The sequence below is a fragment of the Colias croceus genome, chromosome 8 (genome assembly GCF_905220415.1).
Source record: "Colias croceus chromosome 8, ilColCroc2.1".
In the NCBI taxonomy this organism is placed as follows: domain Eukaryota; kingdom Metazoa; phylum Arthropoda; class Insecta; order Lepidoptera; family Pieridae; genus Colias; species Colias croceus.
The window spans coordinates 6,343,241-6,350,709 of NC_059544.1; positions in this window are offsets into that span (position 1 = coordinate 6,343,241).

Consider the following 7,469-nt stretch of genomic DNA (forward strand, 5'->3'; position numbering starts at 1 on the left):
ATTTTTTTTTTAATTTAGAAAAATACATCGTTGGATATCAGTCATATCCTTCTTCCCTCTAATATGTACAATAAATAAATTGTATCCACGTTAAACAAAATTTCTAATCAAGTCTTTATATACCGATACTTACCTATATTACGAAGAGAGTCCATTTTCGTATGAAAATTATAATTAAATCTTCTAAGGAGCTCACGCTTCACTGCAAATGAATTAATTTTCCATTTCATCTTTTAAAATCTGCCTTTTAAAGTTTTAAATTAAAAATTTCAAAAGACCGTATCCAAATTACCTTCACTAGGCAATGTGCCCAGACTGGAGATGTTATCCCGTTTAACAGCCAAGATATTTTTTTAATTCACACAACTTTAATTAATGTTTTTACTGCTGTTCCATTTAGTTTCGGTGTTAATGAAGAACTTATACTTTAAATGTGTCACTTCCGCGTTTCATTATTGCACCCTATCATGGAATTTAATTTGTGTGTACGGTTTTAAAATTGGCTCTACTATACTACAACAATATACTATACTATAAAATCCACCTTCAGAATAAGAGCATAATAGATTTATTTTAGCATGGTAAGTATGTAAATAATAAGTACGTAGATTTCGTGAAATTGGATGGGATTTGCGAACAAAACGCTTACGAATTCCAGTCTTTATTGGCATCGATGTTTGAATCCGTAATAAAAATAACACAAGCCTGGTCTCGATAACGTACGCACGTTTACAAGCGATTGTCGAATCAGTAAATTGAAAGTGTCGTTACCCTTATCTCGCGCCTACATGTGACTCGTTTCGGACGTGCAAAATTACATAGCTCTCGCTTCCGTTACGATAACGAGATAACTTTGTCAATGATTGCGCTATAAGCTATCCCAAATCTTGTTATGGATAATCGGGAATAGGGAGATGTCAAATTTTTAGGAGCACCACTCCTCCCGTCTATTATCGTAACACAGTACGTGACGCTAGTTCGAGAACAAAACTTAGGATCTAACGTACTCATTAGCACTATGATATAACTAATATGCAATCATGATAAAGAAGACTACGCCTTGAGAGCAGGCTAATGAAAAAGCTTAAAAAGCAGTTATTTTTAAGCGCCCCATAAATAATGCAAGGTCATGATGTCACTTGAAGATGCTTGGTAGATCTCAAACCTATAGTTTTGAAATCCTAATATATCATTCAAGATAAAATACCAGCTACGAAGAAATAAAATAAATAATATATCTAGAACCTATAAGTGCAATAACTCAGTGTAAAGTGCTATATTTCACTTTTATGGGCGCAAAATGTAATGGATAATGTTCTTAAATATCGATTATTTCTTTGCCGACTTTTATCGTAAAATTCAATTAAAGTTTTAATCTTTCGGGAGCAAACTTTGGTGTAGATTTTACGTGAAAGAGATCTGTAACGTGATTGTTAAAAAGTGTTCAATAAATGTTCTTCAGCGCCTTTGATTATGAAAAAGGTGAAGAGAGGTGCTAAGGGGCAACGAGGTGGAGTGCCAAACGAAAAGGGGATGCCGAGGAAATTGTGTAAAAGCACCCTTGAGTGAATCTCGACGTCTGAGTGCGTTTATATTATCTTGGCGCGAATATGCTGACTGGTTCTATTTATTAGATTGTACGTTGTAACATAACAATCCACCCGCTTTCCTTGACATCCTTGAAAAATCTATTTACGATCACGACGATGACTCAAATTTGATTGAGACAGGAATAAATTAATAATAAAGTGGGACCTCTAAAATTTCTATAATATTCTACATATTTTTTATATATGTTTCATATAGATTTATAAATTAACTAAGGAAGTGTAAAGTATAGTAAATAATTATAAAAAGAAGTACCTAGTTACGGATAGTTTTTAAGTCACATAACAGTGAAGTGCAAGCAACAGTAGTAGTTAAATTTAATGTCGTGAATCGCAAATTATAACTTTGATAAGAGTACTAAAACTTTATGAATTTAATATCCAAGTTTGTGACTTTTCTTAAGAAATGTGAGGTTTCCGTTGTTAAAAATTCAATACAACACGTTCTAACATAAGTGGTATTGTAGCAAAGTGATCGAAGAGCTTGGCGTAACCTAGCGGTGTGAACTTGTGAGAAACAAGAAGAGTTTTCGTCATTATTTTATGAATATGAATTATAAAGTAAGAGATGTATTATAATGAAGAAAATGTTGAATATTGTTTATAACATCTCGAATTAATACGTTTATATGTGCCTTCACTGAAGAGGTCGATTAAAGAATCTGAATAAGTCATCATTATTAATTCAAATACGGAGAATACAAATTTGAAAGATGCTGTCTCAGCATAGCTGATAAAAACTGCTGTATGTAATATTTTATTTCATAACAAATGTTTAAATATTGCTATGCAGCCCTCGTCTGTACATTGAAATTTATCTATTACTAGCTTATCGCCCGCGGCTTCGCCCGCATTGTCTAAAACCTATTTAAATTATGTATTAAAATCTTCCTCTTAAATCATTTTATCTATTGAATAAAACCGCATCAAAATTCGATGCGTGGTTTTAAAGATTTAAGCATACAAAGGGACATAGGGACAGAGAAAACGACTTTGTTTCATACTATGTAGTGAAGAGAACGTTGCCTACAATAAAAATCAAACAATCTAAGAAGAGTATAAAAAGGATTATCCAAATTAAATAGCTCGAAAGTTTGCTGACTGAAGTCTCAGTAAACACAATTAAGACGGATTCCCGCATGTGGAAGGTATGGGCATGTCTTAAGGAATAATTTTCTGTAGTAAATCTGGATTTTACTGAGGCATTTCAATATTCAGTAAACCTTAAAAGGTATTATGTATAACGAAACTAGGGCACTTTAAGATGGAGATGCGAAGGAATTTATATATAAATAACGGAACAAGCTGATGTCCAGGGAAATAAACATTATTCACTTTAGTACAAAGCATCGTTTTATTACAACGGATAAACAAAAAAATAGATGTTTCCCTTTTTTGAATTTATCAATTTCTGAGAAGGCCCTCTTAACTTGAAGAATCCATACCTTGGTGTTTATACTTGAGTATGAAACTATGCAAATACTTTATAGGTGTAGATATAATGTAGATATATATATAATATGTTTTATTATAGGTTGTAAAGTAATATTCCTATTAAACATAACTTAAAATAAATCCAGCACTTTTAAAATATCGCTAATTAACTAATTAAGACAAGAGTTCTTTCCAATAATTTTGCCAGATTTTAATAAATTTAAAACCAAAAAGTTAATATTGCACTATTTGCATAAACATATTCACAATAATCGCCTTCTTTATTTATTAAGAGGGCTTATTCAATTTAACGCAAGTCAAAATCTCCGCGATCTATTACGATAGATCGCGGCTTGCGCTATCCTTTTACTATGAACAGCATAGGTCCACAGGAGAGCGCCGAGCAACATGTCCTCTCTCTGGAAAGGCTCGCCGCCGACTGATTTTAATCGGGTCGCGCGCAGTGTTTTATAGTACTTTAAAAAAAATTGTAGAAAAATAATAGAGGTACCTTAGTTGATTTTTTAAATTTTATCTTATAAGTAATACGTTCTTTTATTGCAATATGTATAAATTATATTCAACTAAGTCAAATATCTTGGTGAAAATAATCATTTTGTCGACTATAATTTCTAAAAAAATTCACATTGTTCGGATTTTAATTTCGTAAGTTAGGAGTCCAAAATAAAAAAATCTTTTAACTAACTATTTTCATAAGGATTTTTGCAGTTAGTTAAAAAAAATGTGTGTTAGATCTGTCAGTAATTTCAGATATTTTTAGCTTCGAAATTGACATTAAAAGTGAAATCAAGTAATCATCGGCTCAGTTATCTTGATGGTATTCACAAATACTGTATTAATTGAAAAAAACTCTTAACTAACTATATAGACAATAAAATTTCCTAAAATTATTAGTAATTCATATGTTTGTAAGATAAGTGGTTAATGGACAATCTGGTTTGAAAAATCACATATTTGAGCCAAACAGCGCACGGACCGCGTACACGGCCTTAACAAACGACATTATGGTTTTGTTTTGCATTTAAGTAAACACAATCTTATCCAGTGTTTAATATATAAGTAAGGCAAGACAACAAAAGGAAAGACAATTGTTAGTGTTCTGAACTCAATGTATCAAACTGTCGTTATATCAAACGCTTCCATTAGGCTGCTAAATACAACTTTAACTAATTTCGGCTCTACACAAAAGATATAACTTTGGTTTTGTTGTAAAGTTTCTCGAAGAGATTAGAGGTATATCAATTGTAGAGTCGGGAACTCTACGTATGCTTTGATATTTACGGGGAAGTTCTTATGTAGTTTAGGTATTGAATAGGGAAAGTTTTACGCACTGTCATGTGAATAAGATATGACAAAATTATAACTTACTAGCTTTTCGCTCGCGGCTTCGTATATAAAGAACAATTGACCGTGACAAATGAGATGTACACCTATCCTCCTCCTTATTATCTCCAGTCACAAAAATCATATAATAAAATCGCTCAAATACAACGTGAAATAAAGACAAACATACAAATAAACGTGTCTTTCTTTTGCATTTACATAACATTATTTATAGAAGTTCGTAGGTATTACTTATTACTATTTAAAAAGAATAATTCTTATCAAGCTCTCCTAGATTTACCTCATTTGGAAACGTTTGTTGAACAATCCATACCTACTAATATTATAAATGCGAAAGTAGCTCTGTCTGTCTGTCTGTTACTCAATCACGCCTAAACTACTGAACCAATTGGCATGAAATTTGGTATGGAGATATTTTGATACCCGAGAAAGGACATAGGCTACTTTTTATAGCGAAATATGTTCCACCGGCGAAGCCGGGGCGGACCGCTAGTTAATAGATAATTGCAACTCACAGCATTACCATCTACAACCGAACTAATATAGATTATAAACTAGATTAGCAGAAAAGTGCAATTTGAATCTAGTTGTATTTTTTTATGAAAATCATTCGAATGTTGAAATACAAAAGATCATGCAATATTTGAAAAATATTAAACATAAGGCTTTCCGCTTTTTTAGAACGCACAAAATCCAGAAATTCCTCGTCCAGTATTGATTGATATTTAGAATTTTTGGTGTATTCAATTCAACACTAGGGTGATGAATAAAACCATACTTTCATAATGTGCCATTGAAAAATGTGAAGTGATTTTACCACAAAGATTACGAACAAACGGAAAAATAAAACCCATAACTTAGCTGGTGTATTATGAGTAGATTGGTATATGTATGCTTAAGTATAGAATTATCGAGTAAATATTTTAGATGATTTTAAAGAAATTATAAGAATGAGAAAAATAATAAAAAATTTATCCTACTGCGGAACCCTGAATGGGGATGCGATGAAAGAGAAATAAAGATCTTGAAAACGTAATTGGAGCTGTATAATTCCGATAATTGAAAGAGCTATGATGTAACATCAAGCTTGTTATAATTAATCTTTATTCTGTTACATATTATGTATATTAAAAGGTTAAGTTGGCTTCAATACATCCATATTTTAGGTATAATATAAAATCTATTGCAAGGATTATTATAAATCATCAATATAATATGATAATCTATATTTCTAAATTCGCATTAATGCAACCATAATGTATCTACCACAGTGATCAGTATAAAAATACCTACGTAAATATGTATTTAAAATATACTACGATAATGTAAACAAAAGATAGCTTTTCGATTTATTCACATAGTGTATGTAATTTAAAATTACTGAGCAGGAAAATCGGTGAGACTTACGAAACTTGAAAAAATCTCATAGAGTTTCGTATTACATACATATTATAACAATGTAACAACTAATAATTCCTTCAACACCAGTTCATATAAATCGTAGTATGGCCGTAATGCCATTGTTACACTTTTGAAGAGAACTCATAACAGTAGATCCCGATTTTATTGCGGTTTTGCACTGTGCAATATGCTACTGTAAAATTGCTAAGGCTCTACCTTCAATGGACTGTATCATCATTGTTGTCAGAGTTTTATGGTTTCGTGGTTCGTATTAAAGATGGTTTAAACCATTGTGCATGTTGGCTGAAATATATTGATAGCTGTAATTCATGTATACGAATAAAACACGTTTCTTTCTTCAACTATGTAGGTAGTTGCTATTTTAAAGCATTAAAACAGTAGCGAGTGTTGCGAATCACACTTAATTTTTTATGTATAATATAAAGATCTATATTCCATAGTAATGGGTGAGTGTAAAAAGTATGGTATCTGAAATTTTATCGGTGTTTGGTTATTTGTAGATATGCAAAGACTGAACTTCATCATACCTGCTACGGTCGATAACTTAAAACTACCTATCCTCTGTGTATGTTTATTATATGCAAGTTTTATGTTTACTTATTTTTATATTGTTTCATTAACAATTGTTATAAATAACTAGCAGTCCGACCCGACTTCGCCCGTGGAACATGTTTACCATGTTCTCTCCATAAGAACCATCCTCGTAGTTCAAGGAATATTATAAAAAAAGAATTGACTAGATCGGTTCAGCCGTTATCGAGTTATGCGTTTGCCAACACATTTTGCGATTCATTTTCATATTATAGAGACAATACATTTTTGATATAAGGTAATGAATTGCACTGGAGGCAGGAGATCTAAGTATATTTTAACATTGATTATTAGTTGCCTAGTTAATATGGTTAGTGGTATGACATGCTATTATTAGGGTCTCCACGATTATCACATTACCTTTAAGTGTAGACGTATGTATAGAATGAGTAACTAGCTCACTGACTCACGAACTCTACATATCACAATAATACAAACAATACGATGTTAGTTAAATATTACTCATATCGCATAAATCAAACACAACAGCGAACAGACTTCCATATCATAGGTGTGTATAGTTGATGAAATTGCTTATGTTTAATCATGGCTTAATCCATATGCGTGGTTGAGTTTTGCCAATTCAGAATAGGCGTTCGTTAGGCCTGTATTAAGGGTCATGCGTCAACATATTTGCTTAGTTGTGGGAAGATCCACAATCTCAAATCGGAACTTAAAGCTAACAAAACGTGTTTCGTAATTTAATAATGTACCTAATAATTATTATTAGAGTATGCTTATACCTACTAAACCCCGTCAATAACCCGTCGCCTAAAATTACAAAAGAATGAAATAAATACAAAAACAATGCTCTTGTTGAATTTTCTTTTATCTACTGTTAAATTGAAAAATAAGGAACGATAGGAAATCAAAAACAGGTGTTGAATAATCTTTTTTTATTTGACTGTACCGCGCTGAAACGGTCTCTCGTAAAAACTTACCACTTCATCCAGTGGGTTATATGAAATCGCGTTCCGTTCGGCTGAAATCGTCGCCGATCGGGCGCCGTCGCTACAATTGGGCGGGCTCTTGTTCAGTCGACGTTTGCTA